Source organism: Prionailurus bengalensis, chromosome C2 (genome assembly GCF_016509475.1).
Source record: "Prionailurus bengalensis isolate Pbe53 chromosome C2, Fcat_Pben_1.1_paternal_pri, whole genome shotgun sequence".
Taxonomy (NCBI): Eukaryota; Metazoa; Chordata; class Mammalia; order Carnivora; family Felidae; genus Prionailurus; species Prionailurus bengalensis.
Genome location: NC_057350.1, coordinates 92,186,140 through 92,209,011, shown reverse-complemented (window position 1 = coordinate 92,209,011; position 22,872 = coordinate 92,186,140). Strand labels below are relative to the sequence as shown.

General features: G+C 34.7%; 1 protein-coding gene across 3 annotated transcripts in view; it reads left to right on the top strand.

The window, feature by feature from the left end:
- Positions 1-22,872, top strand: part of NAALADL2 (N-acetylated alpha-linked acidic dipeptidase like 2) — a 1,353,396-nt gene that overhangs the window by 452,725 nt on the left and 877,799 nt on the right. The window lies entirely within an intron of this gene.

Here is a 22,872-nt window from a genome sequence, read left to right as displayed (position 1 = left end):
TAGTTTACCCAAATAATTTCAGATTCATTAAGGAGTTATTTTTTTTAATCTTCAAGGTATAGAAACTAAAATAAAAAGAAAATAGCATATCCATTTGTCAAATTAGTAAATAAATGCAACACAATATACCTGTGGTAGTTAGGATAAATGAAAGAATGCACATTTCTAGAAGGGATGTAAATTCATATAAGCATTTTGGAAGACAATTTTACAACATACATCAAAAAACTTGAAAGTTTGAGTAGCCTGGCTGGCTCAGTTGGTAGAGCATGTGACTCTTGATCTTAAGGTTGTTAAGTTCAAGTCTCACATTGGGTGTAGAGATTACTTAAAGATAAAATCTTAAAAACCTTAAAATTTTATGTTAATGCTAACCAGTAATTTCTGATGATCTAATAAAATATTTTAATTCAGAAATAATTATATATATAAATTTATATACAGGGTAGGGTAGAATTATTTTTACAGCACAGAATTATCTGTAATGTAATCTAAAATATATATACTGTATGCTTTCAAATAAATTAAAAGTCATAAAAAATAATTAAAGGAAATATGACAAAATTTTAACAAAGATCACATCTTCAGTGGAGTCCTTGGCTTTTTTTTTTTGAATTGCATAACAGTTTTGCATATGTGTATAATTTTTTTCAATGATTATATGTTACTTTTAAAATTAGGGAAAAATTTACTAAAATTGTAGAAAAATTAATAGAATAATTAACAATAACTATATAACTAAAATTAATAGAATTATTAACAGTAGAAATTGTTGAATATGTTTGAATATGGAGGGAGAGGGAGGGGTAACTAAAGAAATAACTTTTAAAGTCAGATATAATATCAGATAAAAATATCATTAGCAAAAGAAAAACACTAAAAATAAATTTGAATTCTGAGAATATAAAAAAGCAGATAAAATGAGCAAAGACTTAAATATATATGACAGAAGGTTTAATATATATGAGATATTAACCTTTTCTCAAAAACATCAGTGGGTAAGGTAGTAAATGTTCCAACCAATATATACATAAAGGCCATGAACAGACAACTCACAAAGGAGGAAATACAGGGATTAAAAAAAAAAAAGTATATGAAACCTGGTTTATAATCAAACAAATGAAAATTACAACAGCAAGAAAGAGTCGTTTTTTACATTCCTTTTTTCTTTTATTTACTATTACTTTTTAAATTTCTAGTATAGTTAACATATAGTGTTATATTAGTTTTGGGTGTACAATATGGTGATTTAAACAATTCTACATGTTACTCGGTACTCATCATGATACGGATACTCATTAATCCCCATCACTTATTTTCATCTGTCTCTCCACACACCTCCTACTCTGATAATCATCAGTTTATTTTCTATAGTTCAGTGTCTGTTTCTTGGATCTCTCTCTCTCTCTCTCTCGGTTTCCCTTTGCTTTTTTGTTTCATATATAAGTGGAATTATATGGTATTTGTCTTTCTCTGACTGAGTTATTTCACTTAGCAGTATACTCTCTAGCTCGATCCCTATTGTTGCAAATGACGAGATGCCATTCTTTTTTTTTTTTGGCTGCATAATATTCCATTGTGTGTATATATACACCACATCTTCTTTATCCATTCATCTGATGGACACTTGGGCTGCTTCCATTTTTTGGCTATTGTGGGCAATGGTGCTATAAACACAGGGGCACACAGGGGTGCATGTATCTCTTTGATTAGTGATTTTGTATTTTTTGGGTAAATACCCTGTAGTGCAATTACTAGATCGTAAGGTAGTTCTATTTTTAACATTTTTTAAAAAATATTTTATTTTTAAATAATCTCTACACCCAACACGGGTCTCAAATTCACAACCCCAAGATCAAGAGTTGCAGGCTCTACAGACTGAGCCAGCCAGGTACCCCTATTTTTAACTGCATGAGGAGATTCCATACTATTTTCCACAGTGGCTGCACCAGTTTGCACTTCCACCAACAGTGCAGAAGGATTCCTGTTTCTCCACATCCTTTCCAACCCTTATTTTCTTGTGTGTGTTTTTGATTTTAGCCATTCTGACAGGTATGAAGTGATATCTCATTATGGTTTTGATTTGCATTTCCCTGATGATGAGTGATGGTGAGCATCTTTTCATGTGACTGTTGGCCATCTGTATATCTTCTCTGGAGAAATGTCTATTCATGTCTTCTCCCCATCTTTTAAATTGAATTATTTATTTTTGGGGGATGTTGAGTTGTATAAGTTCTTTATATATTTGGATACTAATGCTTTATCAGATATGTCATTTGCAAATAACTTCTCCCATTCAGTATGTTGCCTTTTAGTTTTATTGATTGTTTCCTTTGCTGTGCAGAAGATTTTATTTTGATGTAGTTCTGTAGGTAAATCCCACTTGATTGTGGTAAATGATCTTTTCAGTGTATTGTTGAATTAGGTTTGCTTGTATTTTGTTGAGGATATTTGGATCTATATTCATCACATATATTGGCCTGTAGTTTTCTTTTTTTGTTAGTGTCTTTATCTGGTTTTTGTATCAGAGTAATGCTGGCTACATAGAATTAATTAGAAAGCTTCCTTTCTCTTCTATTTTTTTGGAATAGTTTGGGAATAGATCTATAAACCCTCTTTAAATGTTTGGTAGAATTCACCTGTGAAGCCTTCTGGCCCTGGAGTTCTGTGGGCGGAGAGTTTTTTTGATTACTGATTCAACTTCATTGTTGGTAATCAGTCTCTTCAGATTTTCTGTCTTCCTGATTTACTTTTGGGACATTCCATGTTTTAGGAATTTATCCATTTCTTCTAGGTTGTCCAATTTTTTGGCGTATAATTTTTTATAATATTCTCTTACAATCTTTTTGTCTCTGTGGTGTCGGTTATTTCTCCACTTTCATTTCTTAGTTTATTTATTTGAATATTCTCTTTCTCTCTTATTGTTTGTTTGTTTGTTTGTTTATTTATGATGAGTCTGGCTAAAAGTTTATCAACTTTTTTGATCTTTTTAAAGAACCAGCTCCAGGGGCGCCTGGGTGGCTCAGTCGGTTGAGCGTCCGACTTCAGCTCAGGTCACGATCTCGCGGTCCGTGAGTTCGAGCCCCGCGTCGGGCTCTGGGCTGATGGCTCAGAGCCTGGAGCCTGCTTCCGATTCTGTGTCTCCTTCTCTCTCTGCCCCTCCCCCATTCATGCTCTGTCTCTCTCTGTCTCAAAAATAAATAAAAATGTTAAAAAAAAAATTAAAAAAAAATAAAGAACCAGCTCCCAGTTTTATTGATCTTTTCCATTGTGTTTTTGTTTTGTTTTGTTTGTTTTGTTTTGTTTGTTTTATTTTTGTTTTGTTTGTTTTATTTTTTTGTTTGGTTTGGTTTGGTTTTAGATTCAATTTTGTTTATTTCTGCTCTAATCTTTATTATTTCCTTCCTTCTACTGGTTTTAGGTTTTATTTGTTGTACTTTTTCTAGTTTGTTTATATGTAAGTTTATGCTGTTTATTTGGGATTTTTGTTGCTTTGTGAGGTAGGCCTGTATTGCTGTAAACTTTCCTCATAACAGATTTTGCTGCATCTCAAAGATTTTGGACAATGGTGCTTTCATTTGTGTACTTTCCAAATTTTTTTATTTGTGTACTTTCCAAATTTTTTCTTGATGTCTAGTTTCATAGTGCCTATGGTCAGAAAAGATGCATGGTATGATTCAGATCTATTTGAATTTGTTGAGACTAGATTTGTGTCCTTATATGTGATCTATCCTGGAGAATATTCCATGTGCACTTGAAAAGAATGTATATTCTGTTTTAGGATAGAGTTTTCTGAATATATCTGTTAATATCCATCTGGTACAGTGTGCCATTCAAACTCACTGTTCCCTTGTCTGTCTGGATGATCCAGCCATTGTTGTAAGTTGGGTGTTAATGTCCCCTACTATTATTTTATTACTCCTGAGTATTTCCTTTATGTTTATTATTGATTGCTTTATGTATTTGGGTGCTCCCATCTTGGGTGCATAAATATTTACAATTGTTATATCTTTTTGTTGGATTGCACCTTTTATGATTATATGGTATCCTTTATTGTCCTTTGTTACAGGCTTTGTTTTAAAGTCTATTTTATCTAATATAAGTATTGCTACTTTGGCTTTCTTTTTACTCCATTTGTATAATAAATGTTTCTCCATCGTGTCACTTTTAGTTTGCATGTGCATTAATTCTGAAATTAGTTTTTTGTAGACAGCATATAGATGGGCCTTCTTTTTTTTTAATTCTTTCTGTCACCCTTTGTGTTTTGTTTAGAGTTTTTAGGCCATTTACATTCAAAGATATTATTGATACATGTGTATTTATTCCTATTTTTTATTTGTTTTATGCTCTTTTTGTTTTGTAGTCTCTCTTTGTTCCTTTCTTCTCTTGTTCTCTTATGATTAACTGGCTTTCTTTAGTGAAATATTTGGATTCTTACTCTTCATTTTTTGCATATCTACTACTATTTTTTTATTTGTGGTTATCATTTAGTTTATATATAATATATTCTGCATATAGCAGTGTATATTAAGTTGATGATTGCTTAATTTTGAACCCATTCTTTTCTCTTTCCCACATTTCAAATATTTGGTATTGTATTTTACTTTCTTTTATTTTGTGCTTCTCTTGATTGATTTTTACAGATATACTTAATTTTCTTGCATTTGTCTTCCTATTTTTCTCACTCTTTTTTCCCCTGCTCACATAGTACCCCTTAACATTTCTTGTAGGGCTGGTGTAGTGGTCATGAATTCTTTTACCTTTTTTTTGTCTGTGAAACTCTTAATCTCTCCTATTCTAAATGATAGCCTTGCTAGATGGAGTATTCTTGCCTGTAGTTTTTTTTCCTTTTCAGCACTTTGAATATATCATGCCTCTCCCTTCTGGCCTGCAAAGTTTCTGTTGAAGAATCAGCTGATAGCTTTATGGGGTTTCCTTTGCATGTAACTATCTTATTTTCTCTTACAACCATTAAAATTCTTTCTTCATCACTATTTACTGCCATTTTAATTACTATGTGTCTTGATGTGGACCTCCTTGGGTTTAATTTGTTGAAGAATCTTTGTGCCCCCTGATTTTGGATCTCTGTTTCCCTTCCCAAGTTCAGGATGTTTTTAGCTATTATTTCTTCAAGTGCATTTTCTGCACCACCACCCCGTCTCTCCCTTCTCCTTCTGGTATCCTTATAATGCAAATGTTATTATGCTTGAAGATGTTGCCAAGTTCTCTAAGTGTGTTCTCATTATGCAATATTTGTTTGTCTCTTGTCTGTTCAGCTGGTTTCCTTTCATTATTCTATCATCCAGATCACACTGATACATTCCTCTGCCTCCTGTAGCTTACTATTTATTCCATATTTTGTATTTTTAATGTTATCTATTGAGTTTCCCACCTCTGATATGTTATTTTTTATCTCTTTGTTAAGGTTCTCATTGATGTCCTCCACTCTTTTCTCAAGTCCAGTGAGTATCTTTATGATCATTACTTTAAATTTTCTATCAGGTGCATTACTTATTTCTGTTCTGTTTGGATCTCCTGCTATGATTTTGTCCTCTTCTTTAATTTGGGACATATTCCTCTGTTTCCTAATCTTGTCTACCTCTCTGTGTCTGTGTCTGTGTTTTAGGAAAGTCAGCTACGTATTCTGCTCCTATACCTAGTGGCTTTATGAAGAAGAGATCCTGTTATTCAGTATCCCCTCTTCACTAGAACCTGGCACTTCAGGAGAGTATCCTATATATGTTGCTTGCACCGTGCTGTTGTGTCTAAATCGCTTTTCCTTTCAGTCCAGTCTTCTGCAGTGTCTGTCTGCCTGTTCTGCTCTGTGCTTGCTCTCTGTGATGTTAGTGGAACTCAGGCAGGCCAGCTCTGAGGGGGCTTGCCTGAGGGGAACTCAGGGGTGGGACAGCAGTATTAGCAAAATGTACAATGAGCTAGGTTTAGGCCAGATCTTCCAAAGGAGAGCACATAGTGGAGCTGGGGTTGTGGTGTATTTGCACTGATCCCAGGGCCCAGACCAGCAGACATGGAGTGAGTCCTTGGGAGAACTTGTTGGCAGGGTATACTGCTAGTAGGTTAGGTAGCAAGTGTCTGTGCAGCACTGCCTTCCACAGGTGGCCCTGTGTTTACACTACAGGATAGAGGAGGAAAATGGCATCTGCCATCTCCTTCATTCCCAGAGAGGTCCCCAACATGCTCCAAAATCCATATAAACAGATCTCCCTACTGTTGCCTCAGGCATTGTGCAAAATGCTGCTTCTATGTTACCTTTCTGTGGGCTGCTATCTTTTTAAGGGTGAGGACTCAGCTATCCCTCCTCCTCGAGGCACACCTAGTGCTGAATCAGCTGACCTTTGAAGCTCCAGGTTCCAAATCTCCCTGGTTATGCAAACTCACAGAATTCAGCCCTTCTGGTTTTCAAAGCCAAACTTTATGGGGATTTGTCTTCCCCAGGTAGGCTTCCTGGTGCGAGAGACAATTTCTCTCCCCTCTCTGTGCTTGCAGCTTCCTCCCTTCTATGGGGAGCTCCCCACCAAGTGGTTTCTGCCTTCCCTAACCTGCAATGCAGTTTCTCTACATGGAGTTGTGGAGTTTGTTCTGCCAGTCTTCAGATATTCTCTAGTTTATTTACATGGTTGTGAGTGATATCTAGTTGTAAACATGAGACAGGGTGAGCTTAGGGTACTGGTACTCTGCCAGGTTCCCAACCTCCATCTCATCACATTTCGTAAGTGAGCAAAAAATTATAAACCCAATACTGGCAAGAGTATGCGGGCATATTTTGTTGATAAAGTATAACCAGGACAATTTTTGCCTAGAAATTTAGAAGCCACACTGATGACTTAAAAGTCTTCTACTTTCTGTCTCAGTAATTTCACTTCTGGGAGTCTTAATATAATATTCCTAAAATATTGTGAAACTATGAAAATATGGTCATTATTATGTTATATATTAGAAAAAATAAAGGTAATGGATAATTAGGTTAGAATTCATTCACGTTTTACTTGCTGGAATGCTATTTACCTATTAAATTGGTCAGGAAATAAATGCACACCTATACACACACATACACATACATATATACATACATACATACATACATTCACATATTACACACATATATAAGCACAGAGGTATATTTATATGATTATGTTAATTGTAAACATCAATATTAAAATACGTTATGTACTTTATGCTTACATTTATATGAAATATTTATGTGAAAACAAGACTGGGGGAGGTAAATTACAAAGTATTACTTCTTAGGTATTCAATATACAAATGGAGGATATTCCTAATTTTTTTTTGTTTTTTCTGAAATTTTATAATCTGGTTATTCTAATTTTTAGGTAAATTAAATGAAGAAAGAAAAGAAAGAATAAAGGACAGGAGAGAAGGTGGGAGGGAGGAAGATTTATGTTTCCCTCCAGTAAACATAACATTGATTGAATTAAGTGAATTTAAGATGCGACATTAATGAATAGTTTGAAGAAGGCAAGGAGGGTTGTCTTGTGATTGTTAACTTTGCTCTAAAAAGGAACATTAAAAAATATTCCTTTTATTTTCTGATAGAAAAAGGACAGTTCTGCTTCTATGTATTTTTTCCCCTTTGTATTTCTAATAGAGAAATTGAAATTTCTCTAATAGAGAAATAGAGCTCTAGCATTAAAAATATGTGGGCATCAGGGATATCAAAGAATTATGTAGGGGGATAAAAAGTGACTTGGCTATTATTCCAAATCATCTACTTCCGTTAGTTTGTGCCATTTTCTGGAATTTGTAAGTCTAGTTATCTACTCTAGCTTTGCATTTCTAAGCATTTCCTCCCGAGTGAATGTAGCTTTTATTACAGCTCTCCAAATCTATGGTCCTTGAACCCATATGAATTAGCACTAAAAACATGTTTATAATTTTGGAGTAAAATAAGATTATATATTCAAAATTTAATATAAGGCCTTTTCACTTACTAGTATCCTTCAGTTTCTTAGCACATCAAAATTACAGGCTTGTTTATACACATGGGCACAACCCAAGACTGTCTGAAAATTTTCCTGTGAGTTTCACATGAAGGAAGAAGTTTTGTGATATCTAGAAGGGAAATATGTCATATACAGTTAGGGTTAAAATTTTAAAAAAATCAGCAAATTTCAAAAAGCCATTTGAAAAGTATACTAATACATTTGAAAAAATTTATATCATTTGTTCAGTAAACACTTAGGGTATTTCTTGGCATATCTATATCTATATCTATATCTATATCTATATCTATATCTATATCTATATCTATATCATCTGTATCTATCGTCTATTTATCTATCTATGTATATACTGTACATATTATTTTATGACTGGAAAAATAGCTTAAATTTTATTTTTTTCAGCTTTTTCATCTATAAATTAGAAATAATAATAGTACATAGCTGTATTTTATTAAAGTGTTATGAGATAATACACATGAAGTGCTTAGAAGAGTGTCTGGCAAATAAAAGGGTTAAAGAAATGTTCACTGTTGTTATCATTACTATTTTTGATTGCCAAGATATGTTGACTTTTTTTAAATTAAATATTACATTTTGGAAGTTTGTTGCATAATGGCAAAAGCACCGTTTAAGCTAGAATAATATATTTCAGTGTAACTAATACCTTACATTTCAATAGGAAGAAAATCATATTTAATTTTATTCTCATAGTTAGATATTAAATCAGAAAAATAAAAAAAATATAATTATACAGTTAATAAATGGCATATGTGAGACTTAAGTTCTAATTTTGGCATTTCTTCCCAGATACTCCATTGTGACTTTTTAATCTGAATTTACTATTTAATTAGTCATTTAAATATATAATTTTATAAAAATAAAATCCTAAATAATTCTGGAGGCAGAAGACCCATAAAGACACTTGAATGTTTATACTTGAAATCAGTATATACAACTGTGTTATAAAAGTGAAACTAATTTGATAATTTTGTTTATTTAAATCTGTAATCTCATGCTTGATACAGTGGCCAGGGGTTGAAAGTGTCAGCTGTGAAAATGTAAATTACTGAAGTGTATCTTAGGGAGAAGTGATGGTGTTCAGACTTACCAATCATGTGGCAAATAATTAATATGTATCAGGGACTGTAATTTCAGATAATATGGAGAATTTTTCAATCATTCCCAGACTATTTGTGTGCATTATCTGAGATACACTGCTTGATAGAGATTCTCAGAAATACACGAACCCTATTTCTATGATACCCTAGTAGCAATAGGAAAATGTGGTTAGCCAGCCTGAAACCTCTATCTTACGTATTTTTTTTAAATTTTATTTATTTATTTTAAGAGACAGGCAGAGAGAGGGAGGGAGAGAAAGAATCTCAATTAGGCTGCACGCTGTCGGCACAGAGCCTGAATACGTGAGAATATGACTTGAGCTGAAATCAAGAGTTGGATGCTTACCTGACTGAACCACCTAGGTGCCCCTGTATCTTACTTCTGATGGCAAAAGTGAGACTAACAGACAGAAATTAGGGGTTGGCAGGTTTATGCATAATATAAAAAAGTTGTTTCTAATTGCTCATGCCTATGAGTTTACTCATAAGGTAAATCCCTATTGTAGAATGTGTAAACACATGCTTCATGCCCTCTCTGCAGAGATGTTTTAGACTAGCATCAGGCTAAAACTGTAGAGTTGGGCTAGGCCCTTCAACTCTAAATTCTAGTATTCTAATAGAGTAGATATTAGCCAAAATATAGTCAAGAAATACTCCTTAATTGGTTTGATAGGCACCAACAAAAATGATTGTTTTCTTAAACCTCTTTAAGAATTTAATAGTAATAAGACTCAATAATCAGTAGTGTTCTAAAGTTTTTGAAATAGTTGTTTGCATATTATCTCACTCAATGTACCTTTTGAAATTCACTAATTTTAATTTTTATATCCAAACTTTCTATTTACTTCTTCCAATTAATGTATTTGCAACTTTACCAAAATTTGATCTGAAAATATGCAATGTTCACATTTTAGCATTGATTTTAGAATCTTGCACACATTTTGACTGATTTTTTTTCCCCTATAATATAGTGGAAGTTGTTTCATTCAATACTTTCATGGCTGGCATTTGTTGATTTAGTGAAAAAGTCATTTTTAACTGAGAAATCTTACAAATGATGAATATATACCTAATTTTTATGTATCAATCTATCTATGTTAATTAGTGCACATTTATTTACTATATTTGGGGTCCATTGATTGAATTTCCACATAGCTCATCTTCCTTGAATTAGTCACATTGAGATGATTTGCAGTTTTGTTAATTTCACAGTGGGACATAACTCAAGAAACTTCTGAAGTGGTCTGAATGAAAAATGCTTGTGGACCCCCCCTCCCCCTTTCCTTCTTCCCTAACCACTACTGTGTATCAGTTAGGAATGCTTCAATTGCAAATAACCAAATAAATCTTCTATAGCTTACATAAATTCCCTCCTTCTTTCTTCCTTCCCTCTTTCCAATTTTCCTTTTTTTTCCCCTTAATTCATTCCTTCTTTCCATTATCTTATTAAAGAAGTTTGGAGGTAAGTGATGGGTGACATTAGGATAATCACATTCTTTCCGAACTTCTGGCCTTGACCCTATAGTCAGTCACGAATGGGTGCCACAGGTCCCAACATTAGGATTATGTTCTAAATGCATCTTTCCTCCTTATGAAGAAAGCAACATTTTCTTACTTGTCACCAATTAATGAATGTTTATGTGTCATTGATCAAAATGGTGCCAGATGACTCTATCAGTTTGCTAGTATTTTAGCTGACCCAACCCTGTGAATTCTTAGAATGGATAGTCTGGGAATGGGTGTTGGGTTAGCAAAGCAGCAATATCTGTCAATCCTATCTTTTACTAACTTCTCTTTTCTGAACTACTCTAAAGTACTTAATTTTCACAGATTCAACTACTTTTTGCTACTTATCTTTTGTTAGTATTTATAGAAATTAAGTTGCATAATTATAATATTATATACAACTGGAAAATGAGTGTTTTGAGAATAAATATAAATGGATTTTGGCAAGTATGCAGCTCACTGATAAGATGAGAAGTGTATGGGGGCGCTTGGGTGGCTCAGTCGATTACACATCCAACTTAGGCTCAGGTCATGTCTTACGGTTAGGTTTGTGGGTTTGAGCCCAGCATTGGGTTCTGTACTGACAGCACAGAGCCTGGAGCCTGCTTCAGATTCTGTGTTTCCCTCTCTCTCCGCCCCTCCCCTGCTCATGCTCTAACTCTCTCTGTCTCTCAACAATGAAGAAATGTTAAAAAAAAAAAAAAAAAAAGAAGTGCATGGGTATATTGAAGAATCGCTACTGGCTGGGAGAATTCAGTGTTTCCTGGAAATCAGTTGAATGTATTTTAGAGGGAAATTTATAGGTAATCCAGGAATGGGATTAAGTGGTGGCTGGCTAAAATGTACATTCCAAAAGCCCTAATTTAAATCCAGAGCAATGCAAAATAGGTAATTCCACTTATCCATGGGCTCTTCAAAGGGCTGGCCCATATCTTGTTCAACTTGTGTCTCCAATAGGCAGCATATATCCAGTACATGAAAGGCCTCACTAAAAGTAGCATTGAGTAATGGTGATGATAATGATGATGAAAATGTTAGAATACTATATTCCATGATATGGTACCATATTAGTAAGAATCTAAAAGAATTTGTTCTTAGCAATTTCGTGTTTATAAGTTCTTTGAGTGAAACAGTTATCACTCTCATTTGTCAGATGGAAAGTCTACTTTGGTTTGACATCCTAGGATTTGGCATTGTTTGCTAGGCAAGTAAATGCCAAAACCCACCTATTTCCTGTATAATCAAACTTTCCTGCACATTACTAACAGTCCTGGATTGTTTGGCTAATTGCTGAAAAGGACTACAAAGCCCAAAACAGCAAAAAACATAACTCTTTCATCGAATACATAATAGTAAAAGCAATGGACTGTAAATATTTAAGTGGGAGAAAATGTTGCATGCTTTTTTTGTTAGAGACCAGAAAACTTGTGTCATTTCCTTTTACAAATGAAAGAGCTTCCTATTTCTGTTTGCTAACAGCTGGAACTGCCACTACTTTTATTTTGTTGTTCCCATACTCTTTATAGCTTGAGGCAATAATTCACTCAATTTATGTGAAATAGTTACATCACCAGTTTTGCTGCTCTCTATATATTCATGAGGTTTGATGATGTTCTAATTATTAAGGATTTTTTCCCTACATTATGTGGGATAAGGTAGTTTGAGTTTTACATTAGCTAAATTCAGGATAGGTCATATATATAACATTAAAGCTTTTGTTCATGTTCCTTGTGGGACTGCTGTATGAATAGTTCAAAGATGTCAAAGTTAGTCATTCTGTAACATTTTTCCTATTTTGTAATGATAGAATTTATAACATGCCCAGTGGTAAAATTTTATATATCTAATAGATGTCAATAATAATTATAAATATTCCAGATTTACTATAATGTCTTACTTCTAGTTCTTCCAGAAAGCCATGCTAAGTTTTTCAAACCATAAAGCTTTATATAGCTGACACCACCCAAACTTTCAATGGTTATCCATATGCTCTATCATTTAACTTCCTACTTAAATGCTGGTTACTCTGGGCAACAGCACAACTAATCAATTGTAAATTGCTTACCTTGGATTAGAATTTTCTTTAACATTGTCACTTTTCTGGAAATCACCATCCCTAAGAATGTAATAGTTAAGAACTTTGAGAAATTTGAGAATAGATTTTATAATTCATGTATTTTCTACTGTATATTTCTGAAGTTAATCGGTAGCAATATAGTGTGAGGGGTAACAGGTATTAAAGAGATGGTATTCATTAATAAACCTTTTCATAAGATAAAAAAAAAGCATAATGACAAGTAAAGCTTTAAAAATAAAACATGAGGGGCACCTGGGTGGCTCAGTCAGTTTAGCTCCGACTTCAGCGCAAGTCATGATCTCATGGTTTGTGAGTTTGAGCCCCACATTGAGCTGTCTGCTGTCAGCATACAGCCCATGTCAGTTCCTCTGTCCCCACTCTCTCTGTCCCTCCCCCTGCTCACTCTCTCTCTAAAATAAAATAAAAAGTAACAATAAAATATGAAACTCAAACATAGAGCTCTCTAAGTCCTCTTAATTTCTTGAATTGTATCAGTTAAAAGAGCAAAACATTTATCTCAGTCTTCTACATTTTGATTTTTGTTTCGCCTGATATTGATTTGGAAATTTTCATCAGCTTGAACAGAAAATCTGCATGTGGGGAAAGATAAGAAATTGACTGAAATGTCTGATATAGAGCCAGAATGGGTCTCTATTGTATTATATCCCAAGAATGTTAGAAGAGGCAATTAATAGTTGAGAGGGACCGTATAAGGTGGTTTTTGGAGCTGATGTATCGGAGTTTTCTGAAGTGTTTATTATAATATAAAAAAATCTGTTCCCACCTGTCCCCCAGAGATTTAATTTAGTACAGCTGAAGTATATACCTGGATTTTTATTTTTATGTGCATAATTTAATCTTAAGCATAATAAAAGCTTGAGAAACACTGACATATTAATTCTCCATTTCCCACACATTTTTTACCATATTAAATACCTGGGAAGTAGCATTAGATTTGTCCCCACTTTGAAATATCCTCATTTATAGTTTAAAACTATAATATGACCATGAAGAACACTTTCTGAACATGATACAAAACAACTATTCAGCACATTATATATCACTCAATGCGTTTTGCATACAAATGATTATAAAAACTGATTTTTAATTACATGAAGAGATTTTCATTAAGGATGAATAATTATCATTTTATCATATAATAAGAACTATGCAATCAGTGTCTGTGTATATTTTTTCTCTGGCTCTACAGAGCCATGTTAGGCAATGATCTCCAGTGATCCCCACCTCTTGGCATTCATGCCTTTTTATAATTCCTTTTCTCAGTGTGGGCAGGACTTACTGACTTGCCTCTAACTAATAACAGGATACAGCATGCATATTGGGATGTCATTTCTGATATTAAGTTATAAAATGACTGCAGCTGTCATTTTGGGTGCTCTCTCTCCCTCATTCTGAGGGAAGTTAAAAGCCATGTTTTAATATGCCCTGTTGAGAGGCCCACATGACAAGAAATTGAGGGAGGTTTCTAGCCAACAGCTAGTGAGGAGGTGAGGTCTTTAGTCCAGCTGCCCACAAAGAACTGAATCTCACCAACAAGCATGTGAATCGACTTGGGAGCAAGAACCAACCCCAGTCATGCTTCAGATAAGATCACACCCCTGAGCAACACCCTGACTGCAGCCTCATGAAAAACCTTGAGTCAGAAGCTCCAGCTAAGCCATGCTCTGATTCTTAACCACAGAAGTATGAGATAATATATATTTGATGTTTTAAGTTGCTTAGTTTTAGGATAGTTTGGAAACAGTAGAAAACAATTTAGAAGTCAAAAGTGGCATTAATCACCTCATTCCAGATTCTAGTGTCAGGATTTCTTTGCTCTCTATGTGATCTCTGATTTTTTCATAAATACTTTACTTGCATTATCATAGATGAGTTTTATTTGAAAACAACTCAGTCCTTTAAAAATAAATAGGAGCTTTATTAAGAGTAAAATAAAAATTGCACAAATTCTTTGTGTGTAGCAAGTTCAGCCCTCGTCCAATTTCTGTCACTCAATTTGAATCATAATTGCAAATTCATTTATTTTTTTTAATTTTTTTTCAACGTTTTATTATTTTTGAGACAGAGAGAGACAGATCATGAACAGGGGAGGGACAGAGACAGAGGGAGACACAGAATCTGAAACAGGCTGCAGGCTCTGAGCGGTCAGCACAGAGCCCGACGCGGGGCTCGAACTCACGGGCCGTGAGATCATGACCTGAGCCGAAGTCGGACGCTTAACTGACCAAGCCACCCAGGCGCCCCTCATTTATTTTTTTAATTTGAGAATTCATCATATTCTTTTTTGAGAATAACTACCTTTCTGGTGCGATAACCAAAATGACAGCATCTTTCATAGAACTCGAGCACTAGAATATTTTTAAAATATTCTGCAAACCAGCACTTTTATTTTATAGATGAATAATCTTTGGTCCGTAAGAAAAAAATAAATGACGAAGTGGATTACTGAAGATAAAACTACTGCTTGAACTGAGATCTAATGACTCTTTTCTAGTGTTCCTTTGATTCTTTGATCATAGATTTACTGGGTGGTGGAAGCCAATGTTCAGAAGACTTTTGGGAGATGAGCAATATTTAGGCTGGGACTTGAACTATGTCATGTGTAGCTTCCAAAATGGGATAGCCCATTTTTACTAATATTTCAAACTGTTCTCAGATTTCCCATGGCTTTGTAAAGCCTCTATGTACCTCACTGCTCTCTATGTGTCTTACTGCTAAACAACATTTAACCAAGTTTCCAGTGTCTGCCTTTTCTATGATGGCGTCTGCAAAGGTGCCGTGCTACTAGTGTTCAGGAACAAACATTAATAATGTTAATTAATAGCATAGATAGGATTGCATTTTGGATTTATTATGTAGTAAGTGCTTGGATTTATTTTTGGATAAACACCAGGGAAGGAAGATTGAGACAGAGACACTATTCTGGAATACAAGACTCCCTGCATAAAGAGCCATGTTTTTAGTAGTTGACTAGCTTCAAGAGTCTGAGGAAACTCTTTTACATCATGGTGTTACTATGAATGAAATTTTAATGGTATAACATGTAAGAGAGTATTTTCAAAAAGTATTTGTTAATGTTTATTTAATTTTTAGGGAGAGAGTGAGAGGGAGAATCCCAAGCTCTGACCTGGGGCTCAGTCTCATGAACCGTGAGGTCATGACCTGAGCCGAAATCAAGAGTTGGATGCTTAACCAACTGAGCCACTCAGGCGCCCCTAAAAAGTATTAACTGCTTCTCTAGCAATAAGCAATATATCTTATTTATATCAATTATATCTTTTCAACAGACAGAAGTTGGGTTTATTATGGCCTGAAGTAAATTAATTTCCCCCATCTTTCTATTTATTTTGCAACCATTGACTACCTCTCTTGCTAGTTTTATGTAAGTGTGTCAACGTTTCTGGAATATCTCTGTTATACTTGTCAGTGGAGTTGTTATACAAATAAATACCAGGGAGTCAGGGATTTGCTTCCACATCACCATGCACTATTGGAGGCATTACTCTCATTTCTTGTTTTAATAAACTTCCTTCAAACTCCTAGGCCTGAATTAAATCAAAGTAGTTTTAGAGCTCAAAGATGGAATAAGTCACTTCAGGAAAGTGGGACAAAGAAAATCAGGGACGCCAGATGGAAAGTTCAGACTGGCCAGTATCTTTAAAATGTCAATGCTGTATAAAAAGGCTTTGTAAGCCATCAATCAGCGATGGCTCTAGAAATAGGCAGGTGGCTATAGACATTAGTCTTTTTTCACTAAGCCTTAGAAAATTATTTTCAAAGTAGGCTGAACTTGAGAACACTTATGCAGGTATATTTAAGGAACTGAAAAAGAGATGAAAGAAGAATTTCTAGTAAGATCGTAGTAGTTAATAGAAGAGTAACCCCTTGTTTTCCTAAATAGTAGAGTTGAAAGTCTGTATATTTATTTTATTCTTATATTAAAATTTGACTTATTTACTAAAACAGGCAAGATTTAAATCTGGCTTTCTTATGTTTTTTTTGTTTGAAACAAGATTAAAAATCAATACATTTCTCCTTTGATCATGAAACCAATTTATAACCCTATGGCAGTATCCATTCATTTCAAAATAAAAACATAAAGCAAAGCCTTTGGTTTTCAAGAAAAAAGGAGTCTCAAAAAGAAATGGCTATAGGGCCTTAATGGTGTAGGAAAACTTTGCAGGGGAACCAATAGCAAACGGATTTTCTTAGAATGGAGGCATGTCCTTAGTTCATGCAAAAAAAAAAAAAAAAAAGCATTCTTAGCCTTGTAGCTATTCCAATTTAATTGAATTCACACTAGCTAGCACATACATACAACAGTATTTGTTAACATTTATACAGCACTCTATGTATGCATCAGACGCTTATGCTGTCATGATCATATAGTTATTTAATTTTTAAAACCGTGCTTTCACAGCAGGTATTTGTTTTATTCCTATGGAAAAAAATGGATGTTAAAGAACCTGTATAAATCTCTCCTTCAACCCTTCATCCCTGCCTCATGGAGATTTTAAATATTGTTGAAGCATGAAAACTATTATATGATGATTCAGAGCACAGATCACTTAGTTGGTTTCACATACTGGTTCTATTACTTCCTAGCTGTGAAAGCTTAAATTATCTATCCCTACATTTGAGTTTCCTTGTGTATGAAGTGATAAATGTAAAAGGATAATTCTGAGGTTTAAATGAGATAAAACATATAAAAGTGCTTAGCACATAGTATGAACTCAATAAATGTTAATTGTATTTATTATTTGAATCTCCTTCAAGGGGCGCCTGGGTGGCTCAGTCGGTTAAGCTGCCGACTTCGGCTCAGGTCATGATCTCGCGGTCCGTGAGTTTGAGCCCTGAGTCAGGCTCTGTGCTGACGGCTCAGAGCCTGGAGCCTTTTTCAGATTCTGTGTCTCCCTCTCTCTGACTCTCCCCCATTCATGCTCTGTCTCTCTCTGTCTCAAAAATAAATAAACTTTAAAAAAAAATTAAAAAAAAAATGAATCTCCTTCAAGATTCACCAGCAAAAAGTGCATAATTTTATTTAAAAATTTTAAAATACTTAATTTGAGAGAGGGCAAGCGAGCATGAGTAGGGGAGGCGCAGAGAGAGAGAGAGGGAGAGAGAGAATCCCAAGCACTATTAGTACAGAGCCCAACGCAGGGCTTGATCCCATCAACCGTGAGATCGTGACCTGAACTGAAATCAAGAGTTGGACGCTTAACCACCTGAGCTACCCAGGTGTCCCAAAAGTGCATGATTTTAGAAATCATTTGGTTAATTATTTTAACTGAACAAATTAACCATTAAAAGATTTTAAAAAAACAACTTTTCTGCCTTTGAATATATGATTCATGTGGAAATAATAAATAATCACATATACAATGTACCATAATGTTTACAATGTATTATGCAATTCAAATAAACTGTAATTCAAATAAAGTAACATTTTATGCCAATCAGGGAAGATTTTTCTCCAAGAGATAGATGAGATAGATTTTTTTAGCAGTTAGTTTTAAGAATAACTTTATATATAAAACATTCTAATTGTCAAAAAAATTTAGAAAATGCAAAAAAAAAGTGTTATAACTAAAGGGAAATCACCCATAAATTGGCAACCCAGATTTTTTAAGTATTTAATAATATTTTTGCATATTGTCTTATGGTCTTTGTGTGTATAACCTATATTTAAAAAACAATATTTGATCATTTCTTACCTAGCTATTTATCATTTTCACCACCCCACATTGTTTTAGAAAAAAATTTTCCAGTTTATTAAATGTGGGTTTTATGAGTGGACTAAAGAAACACAAAAGGCATTTTTTAGCTTTGGGATGGGGACTGAAGGATAGGAGGTAAAAGATGAAAATACAGCAAATAGAAAATGAGTTTTATTCAGTGAAGGATAGGGTAGTTTATCTGGCTTAACAACTGCAGGACGTGAATTCCACATTTGAAGGTGAGAGCTATTCTCTAGCCCTGCAGTCTAGGCAGGATGGCACTCTGGTATGGTGGAAAGAGCAGTGGAGAGTGTGTGAGAGGCCTCAGTTCACACTACATTAATACTATTTGACACTTCAACAATATCGGGTTAGTCACTTGGCTTGGCACTCCCCTTGCCTTGCTTCTTCATGTTTAAAATGAGACATCTGAAAGATGGGCCCAAAATCAATAATGTACCAGTCCAAGCTAGATCTATCCCAGAGCCACTGTGTACTTCAGAGGACGTAGGGTCTGTGAATGCTTTCACAAGACTGGAAAGTGTTGTGCAAAGGGAAGCACTCTGGAATGTGTGCCATCAAGGCCATACTCACATCTTTTCATCTTGGTGTTCACTGAGGCCACATCAACAGACACATAGAATATGCTCTGGAAATTCTTGAGACAGTCAACAAAGGATAAGTTTGGAATGGAATTGGCATCCTCCCAAAAGTCTTTTTTTTTTTTTTTTTTTTTTACCTAAGAACATGTTTTCTGAACTGGATTCTGATAGCTATTAGTTTTAGTTCTTTAGCAAATTGTTCTCTCTCTCTCTCTCTCTCTCTCTCTCTCTCTCTCTCTCTCTGTGTGTGTGTGTGTGTGTGTGTGTGTGTGTGTGTGTGTGTGTTTTCTGAATCTGGCGACAGAACCAAATGGATCTGCAGGTTTGGATGTGTGACTCAGTTCTTGTTAATCATGTTGTCTCCCTAATCATGTTGTCTTGCTTTGCTTGGACATAGTGACTGTCTGTAAGTGAGAATAGAGCGCAAACAGAGGTAATTAATCACATATCTTTGTGAAACTAAATGTTGTGAGGAGAGAAAAAGACTCCTGCCTCATTTAAGATAGAATAGTAGGGACTAGTACTACCTTCCTGCTTGAAACAAACAAAAAATGTACATAACACATGAATCAAGAGCACTTAACACATTGGATATCAGGCAGTGAAGGCAAGCAGTCTCTGAGAAAGAGGAAACAAAAGAGGTGAGGGAGAGATTGCCCAGCTCACCGCCTAGAGGGAGATTCTAGGTCACTGTGCAGGGAAGAGACTCAGGCAGAGTAGGACCGCCTCCTAGCTTTGAGGACCAGCTGAGGGCTTGAAGTACTGAATGCAAGAGTTTATATTCCTTTTTATTGTTAAGCTACTTCAATTTGGGGTTCAGTCATTTTAAGAAAAAGAGACCTAGTACACCTTATATTTCATTTCCCTGTCCATTTTCCTTATTCCTGAGTTCCATTTCAAAGTCAGGCATACCTCAGGCATTGCTAAAGTCACATGTTAAGATCTGACAAGTGCCCTTTACTATGTAGCCTCAAGTATGTGCTGCAAGAACCGCAGCCTTTAGAGTGACTTTCGAATTAAATTGTTAAAATGTGTTTTTAACTTAGTACCTTCTGAAAAATCTATTCTTCTGCAGACAGGCTTACAGCTATCTTCTATTAGGGCTGGAAATTGACTTTCTAGCCACTGACACTTGACAGGATGTTTATTTTCCTGTTATAACAATTGCCAATTGTCCACCAATTTCTCTTCTCACAGAAATAACGAAGGTCAGCCGTGATGAACTACACTCTCTGTAGCTCTCTCTGACAATTTCTTTATATCCATATTTGATATCAGTAATTCTCTCACTTCCTAAAAATGGAAAAAAAATGAAGACAATCAGTGCAAAATGCTGTCAAGGGTGGGGAGCGAGAAGATAAAGGTGTTTGCATGTTATTCTCGACCTGACTATGAAAACCATCACCCAACAAGGATGGAATGTCAGCACAGATACATTTTTTTTTTAATTTCAAAAAAGCTCTGCAGCTTCAAGATAAAATGTAACCTTGCAGTTGCTAAGGTAACTGGGATTTTTTTTTCCTCTTTAGGAATAGCAGAACAAATTAGGTGAGGAAAACTTCTGTAAATTGTCAATACATGAATGCCCGAGGCTGCATAGCTCAATGCTTCACTGGAATCCTAGGTAACCAATATGTGGGGCAAGTCACCTAAAACATATATTTGCTGTTGATCTGATTAGTTTCTTGAGCAATTTAATGCAAATGATGAAATCATAGCTACCCCTCCTTTTTTAGCTTTGACAACCTTTCTTCCCCTTGTTAATTTTATGCAATTTAATAGCTATCAGTGGTTCTAAGACTGAAGATAGAACATTTTTAGATACAATAAAATATGACAAGGTTAATTGTTGGCAATGGTCTACTTTATAATCAATACGTATTTAGAATTCTATATTGATATTTCTCTGTTGCTGCTATTCCCTGGGGCTTCCTCTGGTGTGGCATCATGAATCTCTCATCATTCTGCTGGCAGGATTATTTGTTAAAATATTTGGAATTAGAGACTAATAGTTCGTACATGAAAACCCACTCATTATGTTTGTTTTCAAAGTATCCCAATGTACTCTGACATAAAAAGACATTGATAGGGGCACCTCGGCAGCTCAGTCAGTTAAGTGCCTGACTCTCAATTTTGACTCAGGTCATGATCTCACAGATGAGTTCGAGCCCCCCATCTGGCTCCATGCTGATGGTGCAAAGCCTGCTTGTGATTCTCCCTGTGGTATTTCATGGTTTCTAAAATGCACACTTTCCCACATTTTAGTATCCCTAAAATTAGGATGAATATAGCAATTGATGGTACTTGACAATTGCCATTAGCCACTCGTTGCTTTTAAAGTATCTTGCAGTACATATAATAATCATGATGTTATAGACTGGATGGGATATAACATTATGACTTACTGGTTTGAAAAAAATTTGGTAAAATTTGTCCCATGAGCTGTTTTCACCTTGTCTTACCAAGCAGTACATTAACCAATGAAACACTATGATTTTCTAGGCTCATCTTTAAAGTAAGTAGCTATCGCAGTGGTATTGTTGATACAAATGTTCTGACTTTCAAATGTTCTGTGGATTATTCAGGTGTTATGTGATCATCTCTCACTATCTTCCTGTGCAAACAATACTTCAAAACAAACCAGTTAACAAGATGGGTTCACTCAAAATATACTAAGGAGGGAAAGTTGTGTTTGCTAGTAATTAAAGTTTCATTGATATTGCCTCAGTTCTGTGACTGGGCATCTGATTAACTAGTAAGAGGCATTCACAGGAAACCTGCCCTGAGCTAGAAGCTCTGCCTTCTGATGGGTTTTGGAGACCGTTGCTTCCAGATCAACTCATTCACTAGTTGTGTCACCTAGCAAGTCAATTAATCTCTCTCAAGCTTAGATCCTCATCTGAAAAAAGGGATCATTTCACAGATTTGATTATTGTTCAAAGATCAAACCAAATAGAATAAAATATTGTGCCATAACTGGTACTCAGTAAATGGTCTTTTCCTTTTTCCTTTTTTTCTCTATACTTATCTTTTGAGTTAATTTTTCTTCTGTATCAAATTAATGAAAAAAAAGGAAATTATTATTCAATATTTTACAATATGATAAAAAGTTATACCCAGGAAATGTTTGGTCTTGTCTAAATTGGAAGGTTTGAAGAACTAAAACAGTTGACTCATGAAGCCCAAACTGAGGATACTAAAATTCTAGAATAGTCTTCAAATAATTTTATAATCTCTATAAACAAGAGATTACATAGTTCTTATGCAGGGTCCACTTGTTATAGTTTTATATTTTATTGCATTAAAAATCACATTAGAGAATGATAGATGGTGCCATATGGAGTGCGAAGGCAGTGGACTTGGTAGATAGCTAGATCTGAATCTGTAATATCAGTTTGAATGAATGTCTTTAGGCATGAGAGTTGTAGTAAGTTTAAGTTACTTAAACTTTTTTGAGCCCCAGTTTCCTATATGTGTAATTAAACTAATAATATTTTTGTTGGGATAATAAAAGGTGATTATGTATGTAAACTGTTAAACATAATCTATGAGCTAGAACAAGTAGTAAATAAGTGTACCTTGAATATCACAGAAATTTCTTTAGAATGGAAAGCTTTCTCATATAGATAAAATTCAGTTTAATAAACTTCAGAAGACATTTTTAAATGCCATCTTATTCAGTATGAATGTACTGGAGGACCAAATCCCACTCTGCAGGAGTTTGGAAACAAAACAAATGCCCAAGTCTTTGTAGCTGACTGTCAAGGACTTTTAATTTAGTGAGGGAATAAAGGCACTATAATGCAGACGTACTCCAACCATACAATTTACTTTTGGATGTTTTTGTGTCTG